Source organism: Sorex fumeus, unplaced genomic scaffold (assembly GCF_029834395.1).
Source record: "Sorex fumeus unplaced genomic scaffold, SorFum_2.1 ptg000128l, whole genome shotgun sequence".
NCBI classification, from domain to species: Eukaryota; Metazoa; Chordata; class Mammalia; order Eulipotyphla; family Soricidae; genus Sorex; species Sorex fumeus.
The window spans coordinates 20,782,170-20,804,311 of record NW_026606185.1 but is presented as its reverse complement, the minus strand read 5'-3'; the positions used below and the strand labels follow the sequence as shown (position 1 = coordinate 20,804,311).

At 38.1% G+C, this 22,142-nt stretch overlaps 1 long non-coding RNA gene across 2 annotated transcripts in view; it reads right to left on the bottom strand.

The window, feature by feature from the left end:
- Positions 1-13,320: 13,320 nt before the first annotated feature.
- Positions 13,321-22,142, bottom strand: part of LOC130045427 (uncharacterized) — a 327,462-nt gene continuing 318,640 nt past the window's right edge. For both annotated transcript variants that reach the window (XR_008795538.1, XR_008795539.1), the window contains exon 3: positions 13,321-13,419. This is a non-coding gene — a long non-coding RNA (uncharacterized LOC130045427). The remainder of the gene's footprint in view (positions 13,420-22,142) is intronic.

Below are 22,142 nucleotides of genomic sequence, written 5' to 3'. Positions count from 1 at the left end.
AATGACTTTTGCTTGACATGCAGCACTAATTTAAAAAGATATAACTTTTAGAAGAAAAAATTATAAAATAAAATTTTTATGTAATATAAAAATATGTAAGTGAAAGATGTTTACTTGCTGCACTATTAATAATAGTCAATTTGGAAACAATCAAGAACACAATACAGATAAGTGGATAAAGAAATCATGGTATGAACATACAATGGAACATCATTCAGCACTAAGATAAAATCTTGTCTTTTGCTATATCCTTGACAGAACTAGAGGGTGTCAGGTTAAGTAAAGTAAGTTAGAAGTTTAAAGGCAAACACAGGCTGATCTCACTCATATATGAAAAATTTTAAAAGGGAATTGACAGTGGAGAATGAAAACAAATCTTTAGATTATGCAATAGGACTGAATTTAACAAGTGGGGAGAGGAATGGAGGGAGCAGATGCAAAGGGCTCTAGGGATGATGATGGAGAGATACTGATACTTTGGTGGTGGTTGTGTTGTGGTACAGTAATACTGTATGCCTAAAGTTTAAATAATAATACTATTATAAGCCTCACTACCTCAGCTAAAACATAGTGGTTTCAAGGAATGATATATAATATTAAAAATCATGTTTTAATGTGTTTTAACTGTCAGGCATTTATTTTCAACAACTAGTAATATAACATGAATCACTATCATACTACTATAATACTAAATCTTAGTTGGGCGTTCTGGCATTGTCCACAGCATGATAGATACCTTATTATTTGCTTGATAAAGTTTCATCAATCATTTACTGCCTTTTTGGGTACCATGCCTGAGTCACAAACATTGTGATTTAAGTTATTCAAGTGCTTTTAACTTTATTACTGGAACAGCAGACATTTTCCTCCCAGTTGGCCTTTCTGACTGTTCTTAAAGTTCTGTGAAATCTAAAAACATATTCTCAGTTAACTGGTAGATGGATGACTACTTCCTATTTTTCAATTTTTAAAAATAAAGTCCAAATGTATCGCAGATGTGAGCACACTCATATTGCCTTGAGAGAAGGGCATGTACAGATAGTACCCTGAATAATGATGTTTCAATAATAAGTGTGTAAATGGCATCAATCATATTGGGCAAAGATTGCAGTAACTTTGGGCATACATTTATATTTCCTACTATTTCAGCTTGAGTCTGGCAGAGAGTATCTCGCCCACATGGCAAAGCCTGGAAAGCTACCCGTGATGTATTCAATATGCCAAACACAGTAACAAGTCTCACAATGTTACTGGGCCCGCTCGAGCAAATCGATGAACAATGAGAGGACAGTACTAAAGTGCTACTATTTCAGCATTTACAATTCTAATACATTCATTTCACACACACACACACACACACACACACACACACACACACACACACACACCACTTACCATATTAGAAACCAAAAAAGCAATGGTGAGCAGAATAGGTTCAGTACTGACTTTAAGAAATTTACATTCCAGGAGAGAACAGGTACCACTCTGCATACACCTACATCAATGTGAACAGGAGAGGTTTGTACTATGACAAGTGTCAGAATGTCACAAAAAGGAACTTCAGTGGATGTTAAAGGGTGGTCAAAGAATGATATTCTTAGAAGATGGCATTTTAGCAAAGACCTATAGGAAGACAATAAAGGTAGGATGTCCAGAGAGGATCTGTACAGAAGGAGCAGCAGTTCATCTTTTGTAAAATCTATAAGGGAAACAATGCACTTTGGTTGGCTAGTAGGCAGAGAGGGGGGGTCAAAAAAGCGATGGAAAGGGGAATGGATCATATGGAGAAAAATATACTGACTAAGGGACTACTTGAATAGAGCTTTTAAAAAATATATACATAGTGACAACATATATGATGTTAGTTGTGTCCCCACATTATCATAAACATTATAGCCTTTCCAAATGCATCATGCAATCTACACTGCTAGTGTCTTAGAGCAATTGCAGGTAAACAGATTTTGCAAATAAAGACCACAATCATTCTTATTTTGTCAGTGTCAGAAAATAGTGTGTGTGTGTCAGAGAGAGAGAGAGAGAGAGAGAAAGAGAGAGAGAGACAGAGAGAGGGAGAGACAGAGAGAACAAGGGGGAGCAACTATTCATTAAAATAAAAAAAAGTCAAACTGTGTGTGGACTCTTTGCGTTATTGAGTTTGCTAGAATACTTTTATCCTGCATGATGAATGAAATGAGAAATAATGAGACTTTAAAATAAAATATAGAGAGCATAGAGGAATAGTATAGTGGGTAGGGCATTTGCCTTGCATACAGCCAACCTGGGTTTGATCCCTAGGACCCCATATGGTCCCCTACGCAGTGTCAGCAATGAATGAGCACAGAGCCTAACCAGCACTAGCTGTGGCCACAAAAACAACAAAATAAAATTAACTATATAAAGAATTTCAATACTTTTGAGGCTGAAGTTTTTTCTGAAGGATAAAATACAAGCACGAGGAAGATTCAGAAAGAGTGAAAGCATACCCTATGCATTAAATTAGATATTATTTTACCTTTTATGGGCCCAAAGTCATGTAAAGGTAAGGTAAAGGTAAAGGCCCTCCTGTTGTTCATCGATTTGCTCGAGCGGGCCCAGTAACGTCTCCCTTGGAGACTTTGTTGTTACTGTGTTTGGCATATCGAATACGTCACAGGGAGCTTGCCAGGCTCTGCCGTCTGGGCGAGATACTCTTGGTAACTTGCTGGGCTCTCCGAGAGGGGCAGAGGAATCGAACTTGGGTTGGCCATGTTGGCTGCATGCAAGGCAAACGCCCTACCGCTGTGCTATCGCTCCATATGCCGGCGCCGTGGCTTAGCTGGTTAAAGTCATGTAAGATTATGAAACAATTCATAGTTATACAAATATTAGAGATATTTGTCAAAGGTTTGAATTGCAAAAGGTATGTGAACTTAGTCTAACAATAAGTAGAAGATTGGCACTGATTATCCCAAAGTTAAAATTCTGAGATTTCAAAGTTCAAATTATAATATAATTACTATATTTGGCAAAATTTCCAAAGTAGTTGTAATGGTGTTTTATGACTTCTCTTTCCTGGCTTAACATTCTTGAAAATTCTAACCACTAATTCCTGAAGCTTGGCAGCTTAGACTATTAATTGACTATTTCCTGGTCATTTCACAATTGGTTTCTTTAAAATTGAGGACAAATTGGTACAACATGTAAAATCAAAAATGCTGGATGCTTAAACAAATAATTTTTTTATTGAAATGAGTCAACTACCACTAAATAATTCTGTTCTATACACTGACTACCTCTGACTAGATAGCATTAAAGTATATCAATAAAGAATGCATTCATTGATGAAGTTAAGGGTCAAAGCATGCATATTATTTATTGATCAGAAAGAGATAGCTTAGAAGGCTGAGTAATATTTTGTATGTAGGTGCTCAGGGTTACTACTGCTTTATTCTCAGAATAAATCCTGGCAGTGTTTTGGTGAACACATACAGTGCTAGGGATCAAATGGAAGTTGGCCACATGCAAGGCAAGTGCCATAACCACTGTACTATCTCTCTAAAGTACCTTTCATTCAAAATGAAGTACTAGAGGAGCTGAAGCAACAGTATAGCAGGTAGGGTGTTTGCCTTGCACTCAGCCGACCTGGGTTGGATCCCCAATACCCTATATGATCCTGCAAGCACCTCCAGGAGTGATTCCTGAATACAGAGTCAGGAGTTAGCTCAGTGGGACAGACAGCTGTGATCTGAAACAAAGCAAAAATAAACTGAGAAAAAAAATAAAATGAAAACCTATTAAGTAATAAATTAAGTACTTTTATTTCCTTTCTCTAGTATTCTTTGTTAGGTATTATAGAGGTAAACACAAGCATGGAAAAACATTAGTTATATTATACTGGAGTTTCCTTTTTTTAATTTTTATTGAATCACTGTGAGATAGTTAAAAAGCTTTCATGTTTACATTTCAGTCATACAATGATTGAATACCCATCTCCACCAGTGCACATTTTCCGCCACCAATGTCCCCAGTATGCAATCCTAGCCCCAACCCATTCTAGCCCTTCCATTGCCTCTATTGCCTTGCAAAATGGAGTTGCTTCTGACTGTAATCATCTCAATATTGGGCATTAAAATACTAGGTGGATAATATGCATCTTCAGTCATCAAATCCATTCAGATTTATCAAAGGTGAGGGGCAAAGAAATTTCATATATGACATCCAGGATTTCTAATTTAAGCAACTGTGTGTGTGGGCAGTGGTGACATTGTTTGGGATAGAAAACAGGACAGGGGCATGCAGAACAGAAAACAAGTGGTAAGGCATGTGGAGAGAATGTCTTGCATCTCAGTCTGGGAAATAATAAACTTTGATGTGACCATGGAACATGGGTGGATGTCCTCATTCATACTTAATCCATAGGAACTAAATTATCAATAATTCAGGTATGAGTTATAAGAATTATGTTTTATAACTTAAACTATGGTATTCTTCCTTTGTTTTTGCTATTTAAACATTTAGCAATTGTTTAAATTACTTTTAACTCATGGTGAAGTCCCATGAAAACAAAGTAATGTGGAACTTTGTAACTTTGGACCCTGGGTTCAACAGGACCTGGGAGCAGAGATCTTCTGCCCATTTCCCCCAGTCTCTAGTGATCCAGGGGTCACTCCAATTAGCCACCTCCTGCCAGCACCAGATAATCCCATCATTGGCCACCCTCCAGATCACACAGCTGCTTCTCCTGGAAGAGAACATAAAATGAGGCCTCCATAACCATGCCACCAGACTCTGCGCCAGCCTGTTTTTACTCGGAGCGCCCCAGAGGGGGACGAGTAAGCGCTCTCCTTCTTCCAAGAGACCCAGCCCCAGCAGCTGACCTCCATAATCCAACCGCCACCATGCTCCAGGCTGCTTTCCACACACTTGGGCCAAGCTTCACATGAGTGTACATATTCCTGGACACATCATAAGATACTCACTACCCATTCTACATAATTACCACACCATATTTGATGGGGCTCAGAGAGCAGGCAACAAAATCATAAAGGGAAATATATATATGCATATATACATATTTTCAGACATATATACCAAAGCTCACATCACCCAAACTTTAACAGCGCGTTAGTGATATCCTATAGAATGTCTTAATGGCTCCTGCCAAAATAGAACAATCTTCACACTGTTTCTTATGTGAACACTTTTTTGTAAGCATGTTCAGCAGTTCTTCATAATGGACAATACAAAATATATTCTTTCGTTTGTGATTTGGGACAGGGATTGGGGCTTGCAATGGAAACATCCTGAATTTGGTGGTAAGAAGGTGTGGTGGTGGTGGGATTGGTGTTTGAATATTAGCTGTAATTAAATATTGTGAAATAACTTATAAAATAAAAAAATTACTTTTAACTCAAGGTCTGAATTGACTATATGCATCTATTTGATTGATCATATAACATTCTATGTGGAGAATCTCAAATCGGCAATAACCCCACTTTAAAATACAACAAACTGTGTTCAATCTCAACTTTTCCTCCTCACATACAAATTTAAATGTAAGACCAGCTCTTGGATTTCTACTACTTGTATGACAACCAGTGTAGACAGATACAGACACAGTAGTCAAAGGATTCAGATTGCCAGCAGTCTGTATTAGTGACCTATTTTGCAAAGAAGTAGCTCTCTATTCTTTGGAAAACTATTTAGCATCTCTGTGTCACAGGTTCTTCATTTATTACATGAAGACTACATCTAAAATTTGATTTTTGTCATGGTATATAATTTTTAGCTATCAGTCTGTCAATTCTGTCTGTGTCAGAGCTGGGTGAGGTTTCCCGTGTTTTTACCTCCACTACCTCCATGACCCAGCCACCACCAGGCTCCAGGACACTTTCTGGACGCTCGGGCTGAGTCTCACACATGAGTGAAGCCCCACAGAACCAGGTAAGCGGAACTCTGAGACCTTGGACTCCAGGCTCAGTGGACCCGGGACAGAGGTCCTCTGCCTGCTCCCACCAACCCCAGGTGACCAAGGGATTAAAATCAGGAGCCCCACCCTACCATTCCCTGTCTGCTTCCACCAACCGCCAGCGACCCAGGGATTACACACAGAAGACCCACCCTACCAGTACCAGATATATACCTCATTGGCAGACCTCCACTACTTCCATTACCTCCACTACTACCCAGCCGCCACCACGCTCCAGGATGCTTTCCGGACACATCATAAGACACTTAATACCCATCTTCCAGGATTACCACACCATATTTGATAGGGTTCAAATTTAGTTTGAACCATGGGAACACCTGGAAGGGCGATTAGAGGTCCCCCTAAAAGCCTCTATCCCTTTTGGAGAGCCTGGCAAGCTACCGAGAGTATCCTGCCCGCACGGCAGAGCCTGGCAAGCTATCTGTGGCATATTCGATATATCAAAACCAGTACATACAATGGGTCTCATTCCCCTGACCCTGAAAGAGTCACCAATATGGCAGCATTAAGAAGGATGAGGAAGGAAAGGCTGATAAAATCTCAAGGCTGAAGCAGGCTGCCAAAATGAAGAAAGACAAAAATTATTGGCTGTAATTTCAATCCATATACACTGGCATCAGATGTATCCATCGAGGACCTGATGGTACAAGCACAAAAGATCAAGTACGACATCATTGGTCTGACCGAGACAAGAAGGCATCAATCACATCATGCTGTTTTTGACACTGGAGAAGAACTGTTCCTCGGAACATGCGACAAAAGAGGCATTGGTGGTGTTGGTGTCCTTTTCATCATGAACTTGGCCATGAGCATTGATGCATTTGAATGCCTAACAACCCAAATCGAATGATTACACTTGAATAGACATGGCTCACTGCCGGCAGTTCCTATCTTCATTGTCTATGCACCAACATCCAATTATGATGAAGGAGAAATTGAGAAGTTCTACACGGAGCTGGAGAAGTTCTATAAAGAAGACCATAGACCATACCTTCTACAAGATCACTGTTGGTGATTTTAATGACAAGATAGGACCCAGAAGTTCAGCCAAAGAATTCCACATCAGAACCCATGGCCTAGAATGAAATGAACCAGTTGAGAGACCGTCTGAGTTCATCAGTCTACCAAGACCATCCATGGTAACACACTGTTCCAGAAGGCTGAATCTAAAACTTTGTTGGACTTGGGAGTCTCCCAGTGGACAGTTCCACAAGCAAATTGACCACATCATATTCAATAGACGGTCTTGCCTGACCAATGTTGCTGTTGTCCCAAAATTCCAAATGGGATCGAACTACCATATCCTTTGTTCAAAATTCTCCTTAACAAAGCAGGGAGAAAGGACTGCAAAGTTTAAGAAGAGAACTCCTAGGACGACCACCAATTGGAAGCTCTTTGGAACTATTGCGCCAACATGTGAAGATGCCGTCATTGACAACATTGACAAAGAATACAATCGACTTATTCAGCACCTCCATGATTGTGTGAGGAAGGCCAAGAGAGAGAAAGCCACAAAAAAACGCCTGTCTTCAAAAACTCTTGAACTTATTCACCAACATGGGTTGGCGCAAGCCTCAGGAAACCGCAAGCAAAAGTCTGAGCTTGCAAAGCAGTGCAGAGAAGTGATAAAGGAAGACCTCATAGAGAGAAGAGCAGCAGTGCTGGCAGATGAGGCAGAAGCCAGGAAAAGCATTCGCAACGCCTGCCTGTCCTTCACCAACTACAAGACCAAGATGACTCCCCTCCAATGTCCTGATGGATCTATCACATCTTCCAGAAGGGCAATGGATAAGATTACCCATGACTTCTACTTGGATGTCTTTGATAGTCACGTCCAGCTGCCCACATACCAAATTCTGCAGGATGGATAGGTTGTTCCCAAAGTTCTCCCTCCCGAAATCTGATATGCCATTTTGTTGGTAAAGAAATGAACAGCACCAGGCCCAGACAAGGTCAGACCAGAACATCTTAAGAATCTGCCATCAGTACTCAACAATACACTGGCTCAGCTCTTCACACACTACCTGTCTGAATGCAAGGTTCTGTTCCAGTGGAAAACCAGCAGGATTGTACTACTGTACAAGAAGGGAGACATCCATAACATTGGCAACTATCGCCCGATCTGCCTATTGTCTGTCATCTACAAGCTGTTCACTCGAGTCATCCTGAATAGGATTGGCAGAACACTAGATGAAGGACAACCGTGCGAACAAGCCGGGTTCTGCAAAGGATTCAGCACCATCGACCATATCCACATGATAACCAAGCTCATTGAGGTTTCTTGGGAGTTCAAGATGCTGCTCTATCTAACATTCATTGATTTAAAGAAGGCCTTTGATTCTGTTGAGACAGAAGCAGTCATCCAAGCCCTAGCCAATCAGAGCATTCAAACTCAATACATCAGGATCCTTCGTGAGCTGTATTATGGATTCACTACCAGGATCTCACCATTCTACAAAGAAGTGATCATCGATGTCAAGAGAGGGGTTTGGCAGGGTGATACCATTTCACCAAAACTCTTCTGTGCCACCCTTGAGAACATCATGTGATGGCTGAACTGAGAAGAATGGGAGTGAAGATAGATGGTCAGCAGCTACACCACCTCCACTTTGCTGAGGACATCGTTCTCATAACACCAAACATTAGCCAAGTGGCACAAATGCTGGCCAACTTCAACCCTGAGTGTGGAAAGGTCAGATTACAGCTGAATCTCACAAAGACAATGTTTACAAAAAACAGTGTCTTCCTGATGTTCTATTCACTCTCAATAGAACGAACATCTCCAAATGCAACAGTTATGTGTACCTAGGTCGAGAAGTCAACATGACAAATGACCTGGCATCTGAGTAGGAGGAAGACAGTGGCTTGGAATGCCTTTCAAGAGTGTCGAAGAAATAGCCAAAAGGATGAAGAACCTCCAACTCTGGGCACATCTCTCCGATTCCACTGTTCTTCCTGCATTAGCATACACCTCAGAAACTTGGGCCCTACAAAAACAGGATGAGAATGCTATTCGGGTCTCCCAAAGAGGAATTGAAAGAGCTATTCTTGGAGTATCAAGCTTCACTCAAATGAGAGAAAGAATCCGGAGTTCCGACCTCTGTTGATGGTCAAGAATCAGGGATGCCGTCTCATTTGCCAAGGCTCCGAAAATCAGATGGGCTGGACACAGAATGAGATTTGGAGATGACTGCTGAACTAGAACCGTTACCTACTGGATTCCACGCGATGTCAAAAGATCGCGTGGCTGCCCACGTATGAGATGGTCAGACTTTTTCGTTAAGACCCTGAATGATCTGTTTGAGGCTCTTTGTGTTCCTAGAATGAGCAGACACTATTTGTCTACACTAGCATGCTACAGGGATGAGTGGTGACGTTACTGGTGCCCACTCCAGCAAAATCGATGACTAACCAGATGTCAAGTGATCAAGTGATCAAGTATAATTTTCAATATCTTACATGTACTTAAATAATTGATGTCCCATGACTGTTCAACAAAGTCTATGTCTGACCTATTGACCCATATGACCTACTGACCTCTATGTATGACCTGAATGAAGCTTTTTGATGTGTTGTTCATATCATCCATATGTTGAGTGAATTTCCTATGAATTTCCTCTAATATTAAGAAACACATATATATATATATATATATATATAAACGAAGAACACTGGGGCTGGAGTGATAGTACAGTGGGTAGGGCGTTTGCACGTGGACTACCCAGGTTTGATTCCCATCATCCCATACGGTCCTCTAGCACTGCCAGGGGCGATTCCTGAGTGAAGAGCCAGGAGTAACCCCTGAGCATCACTGAGTGTGACAAAAAAAAGCAAAAATAAATAAATAAATAAAAATCTGCCAATTTTTAAAAAAGAACAAAACAAAAAACCCCACTTTAACTCACTAGGAGGGTGAATCTCTCTCTGCAACTGAAAAATATTATTTCATGCTACAGTAAGGACTAAGACAACTCAAGTATGTTGGGGCTACAGGAGGTCAACTGTGCCAAGAAAAATATTCCACTTTGTATAAAGATTATCTGAGTTGATAACACCTTACCAACAACAGTTTTAACTACCCAGTAAATGTCAACACTTAAAAATAGTTATGACAATTTCATTTAATCTTTTATAAAAAGGTCTATCATATAACAAAGAATGTGTTTCTTTCAGAGAATATTCCACAAGGTATTACATTTAAAATGCCAATTTCGATACTTGGAATTCTCTTTAGATTGTCTAACTATCTAGTGACTGAAAATGCAAATTTCAGTGCTAATTGATTTCCAAAGAACTACTATATTGATGTGAAGAACCACTCTTGTCTACAACTACCACTATGTACAGTGTGTGTGTGTGTGTATGTGTGTGTGTGTGTGTAAAACTCTTAAGGTTTGAAACAGGCTCATCATTATGATTTTCATTCTGATAGTGTCGTATCTCTGAGACATGATTTAGAAATACAACAGTCCAAAATTATATTTTGGATATCTTACAGATGTCTGAAATAACCATTGTATTCAAACTGCAGCAAAAAGCTCTTAATACTTAAATTATTTGATGTCAAAATTTGGAATATAATAGTAAGCTATATCTCAAAATTTATTGACTTATAGGATTTATAACAAATTGAAAACAAAAAAAATAGACCTAAATCTTCTGCTAGTATTGATAAAAGTGTTCACCAAAAATTTATTGATCTATTTGTATTTTCTATTGATAAAGTACTTGTGTTAATAAATATTAAAATGTGCATTCAACCCAAAAATACACTTAGAGAGCAGAAAAATGATCAATATTTGGATGAATTTTGTAGTAAATGAATCGTTTGTTGACTAAAATTAGACTTCTCTTGCCTCTGGACATAAAGCTGTAAGGTTAGCTAAATACGTAACTTTAGGATGACAAAAAATAAAATGGAGCACCTTTGAGAATACTAGAATGAATAAAACAAAATATAAAATCAAAAATCATACAAACATTCAGTCCAACTCTTTGTCTTGAGAAAATCTTCATTTTTCTTCAAATAGTGGCTAGATAAAAAGACAGAAGAATGCAATATGCACACTATATGCTTCGACTAGAAGTCACTCTTGATGAAAAGAGCTGGCTTGCTTTGTATAATCATACTAAATTATAGAAACATATCCTGTATAGATGGTAGAATATGTTGCATTTCCATTTGTTTTGCCCATCTCAGATAACTAAATTATAGGGTACATTTCTGAACTTTAGGGTCCCAAAAGGAAAAAACTTTTAGGGTGTCAAAGGAAAAAACCTCTTAATTATGCAGCATTATATTGAGGAAGATGAATGTAATCTCCATTAGTCTTAAAAACTGTGGTTTATAATCTGATTTGTTTAGAGGCTTATCTATATAGGTAATTAGAGCCACATACATTCAGTACATATGTACAGAAGTGCTAAATTTTTATTAGGTTATCTCAAGTTTTGTAATGAAATAATGACAAAATTTTACTCATTTCTATAGATGAAGATACTAAGGCAAATTTTTAAGCTCATACTGTTAACAAGTGGAAGAAAAAGGTCTTAAACTCTGAGGTATTTTTTGTATGAGCTATATGTCACTTTAGTGGATTGATTGACTTATGCTTTTAAGTCTAATTTTAAGTAAAATTTTATATAATCTACATCCTAAAATAGCAAGATAAGACACTAAATGATCCTCAGAAGCCCTTCCCTATATGATGGGGTTAAGATATATCTACTGAAGATACATAAAAAATTTTGAAGTAGATTTTTAAGTTTGACATTAGAAATTGTCATAGCACAAGAATGTTTGTATGTTGGGCCATATTCAGCAGTGGTTAGGGATTACTACTGGAGGTGTGAAGTTAATCTAAAGTTTACCATATGCAAATATACACTCAGCCCATTGAGCTTTCTCTCGGGTCTCAACAAGATAGAATTTAAAAAGTAAATATTCAGGATGTAATTGTTTATTATTTATGCAAATATATAAGCTTTTTTAAGGGTGCATTTTGAAACTGATTACAGCACGAAACAAAACAGAAAAAATATGTGGGAACTTGGTTTAAAAACATAAAGAATAAATTTCACACTGAGCTCTAAAAGTAGGCATTGAGCCCAATTTCTGGAATAAATCAAGAGTAGGCAGAAAAGAGGCAGCAGGAACAGTTATTTTAGTAAAAAAAAATGGGATATATTTACTAAGCTAATCATTGGATGATGTGCAGATAAACGATGTAGAGAAAATGTGCAACACTGATATAGGAGCACATTCAAATGCAAGTGAGGAAAAAAAAAGAAACCACAAAACCCAAAACTCAAAAAACCCAACAAAAAAACAGAAAGCACAGTTGTCCTGAATGTGAATAAACATTCAAGTTATACAGCAGCTACAAAATTTAAACTCAGAGAAATACATTTGCAAAAGAATTTATTAGATAGATATGATTTTCTGCATTCACATACCCATTAGTTCTTTTATAAAGTAAAATGTACAATCCTTCTTGCTATAAATGCCATTTCCCCTAGTTGTACACAATCAGAGAGCAATAAGTCTTTTTGTGAATGACACTTCTTATTAAAGAGCATTATACAACCAATATCCACTCAGGATTATTAAGCAGTTATTTTAGCCAACCAAATATCTTATATACAGTGTATAGTATTATATAATACTTTATTGTGAGATTGACATGTTATACAATACTATATTGTGAGGTCTCTATTCCATCTAAAAGGCCAGGGGAAATCTGTGCATTCTCATAGTACGGGACTCCTTTACACATTTTGACTTTAGCATCTGCAGATTCACTGTTCCTATTCTATAATCATTGAGATCAATTCACAATTTCCTCACCAATTACCAGGTCAAGAGGTGAGCAATCCAAACAAATATGAGAAGTTCTTAATGTATTCATCAATATTTTGGGCAAATTGTTTCTGATTGATTTGCCATTATAATCCTTATTTTTCTTCTACAATTTGTCAAGGAATGGATATAGAGTTGCCTCAAAGCATCACATAACTGCTCTTCACATGTAGAGATCAGGCTAAAATGTCTGACTATGAAATTCTTATTTGGACAACATTCCAAGAGAAAAAGAAAGTTGATACCATGCCACTACTCTCATATTTCATGCCAAACCCAAATAACAAGATTTTAGTCCATAATTTCAATACAAAGATATTTGACTAATCTATCATGATAGATTAACAACTGTAGAAACAAAGATTAAACATATAAACACATCTCATCCACATTCTGAACCAGCAACTGGTAAACTAAAAAACACACAGACTCCAAGATTAACAGTCTATTAACATATCTTGAATTATAAGGGAAAGAAAACAGCTTTACCTCGGATTATCAATTTTCCTTTTTCCTTGCTTCTAAGTAGGAAAAGATCCAGATTTTGCAGTTTTTAGTAACCTGAAATCTTGGTGTGTGATGTTCACTTGTTCTGAAACAACAAAATGCAATACTTAGGAAGCATAAACTAATTTGAAATAAAAAAGATACTTTAAAAGATCTCATAAGAACCTCTTCTGAAAGCCATTAAATTAAATGATGTAAGAAGAGATTTCACAGAAAATTTACATGATAGTGTTCTTGAATGATGTTGTACTTTCTAATTTTATACTTCTCAGAAAATCGTCAACCATAAAAATGAAGAATAATGGTACAGAAAAAAAAGTTTGATATTCTACAATCTAATTTTCTGCTCCTAATCTTTGTATTCTCTTTAAAAAGCAGTACAATCATTGAGTAAAGTATATTTATTACACACACAAGATCACACTCACATTTTGTGCATTTTTTGTTTCATCAACACTGCAACTAATCAGTTCTGTGTTAGAAGTATCTAACAAATACAATTGTTTATAAAATACCTCATATGACATCATAGCAACCCATCAGTCTTGAGAGGCCCCCTTCTAGGGACTTGATGATGCTCAAAACAAACCATTATCCTGAATTATAATGGCTTCCCAAGAAAGTGATAAAATGAAACTTCTAACAGGACTCTGAATCCGGGAGGGCATTACATGCTTTATGCTGAACTCAGATTTTTTTTGCTGCAGGGGAATTTTTCTTGCTGTAAGGTCATGTAGAAAAAAAGGACTTGTGTCATAAGAAGCATCTAGTGTAAAAAGTGTACATGTACATGTCATCTGTTTCCATATCCTTTTAAGCATACTTTTATGACCCTTGATAGTATTTTAAGGATATTAGAAAAGGATGAAAAAATATTAAGTTTAAATATTAAGAGACCACATGATATTGAGAATACTGGTATGAAAATATTTTGGAATTTCCTAATATATTAAGAATTGTAGTGTCTGCATGTAGAAATCACTTTACAGAAGAGAAAGCATATACATCTGGTGATATGGCTTGTTTATTTATTTAGCTAATAGACACTAAAGCAAGACAAAGTGACAGGATTTCCATGCAAAATTCTATCCTAATTATAAAGTTACAACGTTGGCTTTGTTCTAAAAAGACACCCTTGGCCCCAGAATGCAGGGAGGAGAAGAAATTACAGTATATCTATACAATGGGATATTATGAAGTTGTTAGAAAAACATGAAGCTATGAAATTCACTTATACATGAATGGAAATGGAAAGTGTCATGCTGAGTGAAATGTGTCAGAAGGAGAGGGATAGACATAGAATGACTACAATCATTGGTGGTTATAAAAAACATAATATGAGACAAATATCCAAGGACAGTAGAAACAAAGGCCAGGAAGATTGGTCTATGGTTGGAAGCCTGCTCTAAGTGCTGGGCAGTGGGTGGGTGGGTGGGTGGGGGGAGGCAGTTGGGATAGAGAAGGGGTCACTATAACAAAGATAGTTGGAAATGATCACTCTGGATAAGAACTTTGTGCTAAAAGTAGGTAAAGGAACAAACATGATAACCTCAGTATCTATATTGCATAATGCCCAAAAGGAGAGAAAGAGGGAGGTAGAAAGGGAAGGGGGAGGAAGAGAGAGAGGAAGGAGAGATATGAAAAGGTAAGAGAGAAGTGAGAGAGAAGTGTGTGTGTGTGTGTGTGTGTGTGTGTGTGTGTGTGTGTGTGTATGAGAGGGGGCGGAGAGATATGAAGAGAGAAGTGAGAGAGAAATGTGTGTGTGTGTGTGTGTGAGAGAGAGAGAGAGAGAGAGAGAGAGAGAGAGAGAGAGAGAGAGAGAGTGCCTGTCATAAAGGCAGGCTGGAAGTGGGGGGTTGACAAAGGGAAACTGGGGTCATTGGTGGTGGAAAATGGAGGATGGGTGTTGGAACATTGTATGAATGAAAACTGATCATGAATACCTTTGTAGCTGTGTATCTCATGGTGACTCAATAAAAAATAAAGAAAAAAAAGAAATAGAGCGAAGGGAAGTCAGATTAGAGACAGATGAAGAAATAGGTAGCAGAGATGAAGGGAAACATCAGTGGTGTTAAGGAATGATAGAGATAAGTATCCAAACCACAGTCAACAACACTGAAATTGGAGATCCAAACTTTAACAACTGAATTTAAAAAGGTGCCTGTAAAGGTGGCAGGCTGGGGAACAACAGGTATGTAGGGGAGGGAACCTGGGACACTGGTAGAGGGAAGTTGACACTGGTGGTATGATTGGTGCTGAAATACTGTATGTCTTAAACTCAAATATGGACAACTCTGTAAACCACAGTGCTCCAATAAAGTGAAAAAAAAAAAGAAGAATCACTGAATGTTCATAACAATTGTAGGATAGCATTGGTTTGTCCTTTCTCCCTTGCTGCAGGAAGCTTGGGTTTATTGGGTTACACCATTCACAGTGCTCCAAGACACTCCCAATCCTCTGTGTTTATCTTTAACCTCTTCTCTATGTTTTGCTCCCCTATCGGTTAATCACACATACCCCCAAATCAGACTTTGTGACTTGTAAGGTCAGATCCTTCTAAGGACTCTTGGATTTTGTATTTGTAAGTAAAATAATGTTTTTTTCTTTCCCTTATGTCCTTTCCATCGTTTACTTTAGAGCAATGTCCTTTTTGTATAGACACTGGAAGATAGTTAATGCTATAAGCTTAATGTTTCTTTAACTGTGTCAATACAAAATGGCTAGAAAGATTTTAAGACGTAAACTTTAGTGACTGTTTAAATGGTTATGTAAATGGTTATGAACTAAGGAAAGGAGAAATATGTCCTTAGATAAAATTTAACCGTGTGCAATTCTCCTAGTAAGAGGAGATCTTTATCATATTTTAGAATAGCTCCCCCTATCCCCCCGCCCCCGCCCCCAGCACCAAGGAAGGACTTTCATATGTTGACTGTGCTGTCTGACTTATGTGCAGTTGCTACCCCAACATTTGGAGGTTGGGTCTAGAGTGGGCCTGTGAGATGGGGCACGGAGAGACTAGCATGGGGGACAGGAGGAATATGGGGAATGGGTGGAGGTTGGAAAGAGGCAGAGGGAGACAAGATTGGAACAAACTGCCACTGATAACCAGCCAGCCTGGTAGCCCTGTCCCCTCCTTCATTCATCTGTTGGTGGCTGTGGCAGGCTCGAATGGGAAGTGGTTCATGGTCACCAAATGCATGTGAAAAGAGAGAGCGCTGCACTTCATTTATTTATTGAATACACAAACATTAAGGATGGGTACCATTCTCTGAAGAATTTGTTTGAAGATGATTTCAGGGCTGAAAAACAGGTTAGATGTGAGGACCCATGCGTCAAGATCTATGTGTTCATGGGAATACTGCTGAAATTGCCAGTAACTATGTAACTCAGGTATTTCATTGCATTAGTGCATGTTGGAAATATTGTATTTTCTCATATATTTCATTTATCCATTATGCAAAAAGATAAAAATAATATTTCATTTTTAGACTCCTCAGATATAATTATGAAAGATGCCTGGTTTACACATGTTTGCCCCATGGAATCTTTGTTTTTAAAGGTATAGGGGCAATAATCAGCAGTTACTTTTGCTGATGCTCAACCTGGGGATATGGGTATATGGTACAGTGTTTGGCTCTGTGTGCAGTGCTTGGTGACTACCAGTGCTAAGTAGTACTGTGTAATAATATGTTGACACAAATTGAATTCAGACCAAATACACGTCACATAGATCCTCTATCATTCTGAGCTCTAGCCCTTCCTCTCCCAGTAGTACTTATTTTTATTTTTATTACTATTTTTTTTTTTTGCTTTTTTGGGTCACACCCAGTGATGCACAGTAGTTACTCCTGGTTTACGCACTCAGAAATCTCTCCTGGCAGTGCTCGGGGGACCATATGGGATGCTGGGAATCGAACCTGGGTCTGCCGCGTGTAAGGCAAACACCCTACCCGCTGTGCTATTGCTCCAGCCCCTCCCAGTAGTACTTATTTTTATAGTTATTGATTATTTTTGTTGTTCTCCAGCTGTAATCAGAACTCACTCCTGGCTCTGTGCTCAGGGATCACTCCTGGTGAGGCACAGGGGTCATAGGGTCCATATGTGGTGCCGGGCTGGGCACGTGCAAGGCAAGATCCTTTTATGCTATACTATCTGTCTGGCAGTATTTTTATTATTTTAACAAACCACAGAAACTCTTAAAAATTGCTGCATATGTGAGGAATACGTAAGTGAAAATGATCACAGGAATGCAATTTGAAAAACAAAACAAAACATACTATTCATTCATATACCCTAAGAATCAATTATATGCAATTTACTCTTCCTAATTTTCACTCTTTGTGAAAAAATAACAAAATTTCTGAAAAAGACACAGGTGCATAATAAGAAATCAACTGAATCACAATGTAGTGTTTTCTGGATAAAAGCTTTATAAATAAATACCTTAAATACTGGGGGGGTGTTTTAAATCTCATCTACTCTAGTGGTTCCCAAGTATAATAATTACAATTGCCAGGAAAACTGTTGAAAAATAACAATTATAGAATTTCATGCAAGACTTGTTAGATCAGAATTTCATTCATGGTGTAGAATGAAGTCAATCAGGACAATAAAACTGAATGTACTGCCCAGTCCATATTCCTGATCAGGCATATTAACACACGTACTTATTCTTGCTTAATCTTATTAAACAGATTAGGGAACTAAGATGACTAGACTGACTTTTGCAAGCATGTGATTCTGGGGGACTGAATTGAGATCAGAATGCTGGATTTCTGAGTCTTTCTTATTGTTCTCATGTATTTATTTTAATCTTCGGAGTATCCTTTATTTCTTTTCCTGATATCTCTTTTCACCAATTAATAAGATTTAAGTCCGGAATGATTATCAAGAAGGGGAAAGCACTGATTTTTTGTTGTTACTTTTTTTTTTAATTTAAGCTTCTGCTGATGCTAAATCTGGGGGTATCACTCAAGAGTGTGCTATTCAGTGTTCAACAGGGTTCTTCTTTATTTAGCTACATTTGTACTATCTTCTCAATCCCTTTCATACAATTTGACCAGAATTACACACAGCGGGTAGGGTGGTTGCCTTGCACGCAGCCCACACGGCCAACTGGAGTTCGATTCCTCTGCCTCTCTTGGACAAAGCCTGGCAAGCTACCCGTATTTGATATGTCAAACATAGTAACAACAAGTCTCACGATGGAGACGTTACTGGGACCACTGGAGCAAATGGATGAACAACGGGAGGACAGTGCTACACATTCACTAACCTTCAAATATAGTCACAAGTTGTTTTTCATTTAGCTCTTAGTCTTGACATTGATTGTACCACAATGGCTATTTTATGTAAGATAGGATTATATTTTGGGTCTAAGGGACTGAAGTCTCATTTTGATGAGAATTGTGGTGGCTCTGGGTCACTTTGTCTTTTACTAGCAAAAGAAGGGGGTTATCGTAAACAGGGAGAGAGGAGCAAAAAGGAACATACACTGAATGCACAAAATCCAAACTACTACCAAACTTTAAAATGGGAAAGTCAAGAAGGAAAGATGGGGGTTGGAAGGGAACCTGGGACACTGGTTGAGGGAAGTTGTCTAGTGGTGGGACTGGTGTTGAACCATTGCATTCCTGAAATTCATCTATGAATAACTTTGTCAATAATGGCAACTTAAGAATAAAAAATTAATTAAAAAAACACACACATACACATACACACAAGAGGATTTTCCTTGCTCCATTCCTTACTCTATTTTGTTAAATATTAGCTACTCATGTATCAGAGGATCTATCTATGGGTTGTTCTCAGTTCTGTTCTATTAGCTTGAGAGTCTGACTTTATTCGAACACCAAAACCACACTGTTTTGATTACTATGGCTTTATAGTTGCAACCTTACATAAAAGATGTGCTACATCAGAATTTTGTATCTGTTAGAAAAGACGAAGTCATGAAATTTACATACAAGAGGTACTACATGGAAAGTATCATGTTAAGCGAAATGACTCAGAAAGAAAGGGATAGACATAGAAAGATTGCATTCATCTGGGGAACATAAAGTAAGAAAATAGGAACATAAAGTAACACCAAAGAATGGCCGAGATTAGTAGCAGGAATTTTACTCCATGGTTTGGAGACCAACCACACATTCTAGGGGAAAAGGGAGCTGAGATAGAGAAGGGAATACCAAATAAAGGTGTTGGGAGGATCCTCCCAGGATAGGAGAAGCATACTGAAAGTAGACTATAGACCAAACATGATTGTCACCCATTGCCTCTTTTGCAAACCACAACACCCAATAAGAGAGAGAGAACAAAAGGGAAAGCCCTGCCACAGAGACAGGGTGGGATGGGGGGTGGGGAGTGGGAGGGATACTGGGATCCATGGTGGTGGGAAATGGGCACTGGAGGAGGGATGGGTATTTGATTATTGTATACCCAAGCACAAAAATTTGTAAGTCTACGACTGTACCTCATGATGTCTCACTAATAAAAAATAAATAAATAAAATGACCTCCTGAATAAAAAAAATCATTAGTACTATTATTCAATAAATCATGAAGCAGAACTTTAAGTTAGCAGGGTAAAGTTGCTTTGGTCTGAGCTGGAGTTTTACTACTCTTTTTTTTATAACAATTTCCTGAGTTTTTTTTCCCAGTTTTTAAACAGCTGTTAGTTTTTCTACCTAGTTCCTATAAAAATATTTTAGTTTTTTTACCTAGATCTTCTACCTCATCACCCTCAGCAGCATCATAATATAAAATATCATTTCTCAAAACTTTACTGCAATTTAAATTATATTCCATAAGACACTCTATTGAAGATAATGTTAAATTAGTTGTATTATGGTCTTATCATCTCCATAGATATTTGTAGTAAGAATCAATTTCAGAACAACTTCTGAATTATTTCCTATAAACACATATTTAAAACTGGAAAGACAAAGCAAATTCAATAGGCCCAGTACATTTCTACGTTTTTACAAACTAGTTTGTTAATTTAGTTCTTATTTTTGTGTAGAGAAATTTCAAGGCAGGATGACATGTGCTACCTGGACACTAGTACAGAATCCCATGTTCAGAGTGTTCCTATATTATGTTTAATGCATAAGTGTCTTGTGGGTGAAATATAAGTGGAACATGCACGCAAGCAGGGATTAACTGCATAAAATGCATAGTCCTAAACATTCTTACCAGTGTCATAGATAGAAGGAATGCACAAGAGTAAAATGCCAATGGAGGTCCCAAAATGTTCAGAGGGACATGATAACAAAGAAACCCCATCATATTCTTTTACCTTTCATTCATTCCTGACCCTTCCCCCACTTTGTTGTTGTTGTTTGGTTTTGGACCATACCTGGCGATGCTCAGGTGTTACTCCTAGCTCTGCACTCAGGGATCACTCCCAGTAGGACTCAGGGGACCAATATAGGATACCAGGTACTAAATTCAGGTTAGACACATGAGAGGCAAGTTCTAACTCACTGTACTATCACTCCAGCCACCACCATGCTGAGACCACTCTCCGCACACATGAAGGTACTGGCAGAGGGACAAAGCCACGTGGGTTCCGGGGCCGAGACCTCCAAGCCTACTCGAATTGGAGTAGAGCATCTTCCACCCAGATCCTCCAAATTCCAGTAGGCGGGGGTCACACCCACCACCTGGCCCCCTGGAGCCGTGTAATCCCATCAGCGGCCAAGACTCAGAGACTATAAAATCCAGATCCCGGAACCGCGCGACCGCATTCGAGGCCGCACGACATCTTATCAGAACTTTTCTTTATGACATCTTATTATCTCATTCCTACTTTGGACAAACTTGCAGGCTATCGAATGTAGCCTGCCCACAGGGCAGAGTCTGGCAAACTCCCCGTGGTGTACCAAATATGCCAAATACCAGTAACAATGATGGGTCTCATTCTCCTAAAAAGCCGTGAATATAATCTCAGGGCTAGGATGAAAGAGACGTTACTGGGGCCTGCTCGAGGCAATCGACGATTAACAGGATGATGAAATGAAATAATCAACATTTAATGATGATAATGGTAAGATAACACAGGAAGGGTAACCAGTTGTTCTTTTCCTTACAATCCACCTTACTTACCAAAGAGCCTTTCAGTATAATGTGCATGTATAAAGAAATGAAATAGAAACAGTAGAGAAAATTTTGTGTGGTGTTTCCACTGTTTCGGTAAGAATATGTCTTCATGTATATATATGGAATATATATACACATATACAATATTATCATATATGTACATATATACACATATTATTAGATACAAATTGTGCCACTTTGCTGATTCTAAATGCAAGTTAAATATTTTCATAGTGCACTGCTAAATATAAAGACAAATGGCAAAATTCATGCTATAGACTTTTTCCATAAATAAGAAACACTTCCAACAGCAAATTAAAATTCTAGGTTGAGAGATAGTAGAAGTTGCTTTGTATTTTAATACATTAACAACTTTTTGTACATTTAGAACATTAATCTGCTTTTTGAAAAAGGGGTGCATTTTCATATTGCTTTGGGCCCTCCTAATTATGCAGCCATTAACATTCATCCATCGTCAATGAAGTGGCATGGACTCTAAGTATTTTAAGCATTATTAACTTGCAGCTTAAGTACTGTACTTAGGATTTTTTAAATGGACCACCTACTTCTAAAAATTCTAGTATAATTGTAGGCTAAGATATTCTTATCTCTGTTCTCCAAAAATCTCCTAATATTGTCTCTTCTTTTTCCCCCCAAACTCCTTGGACATGTGGCCAAACTCCCAAACTGAGAAACCCACCTCACAGTC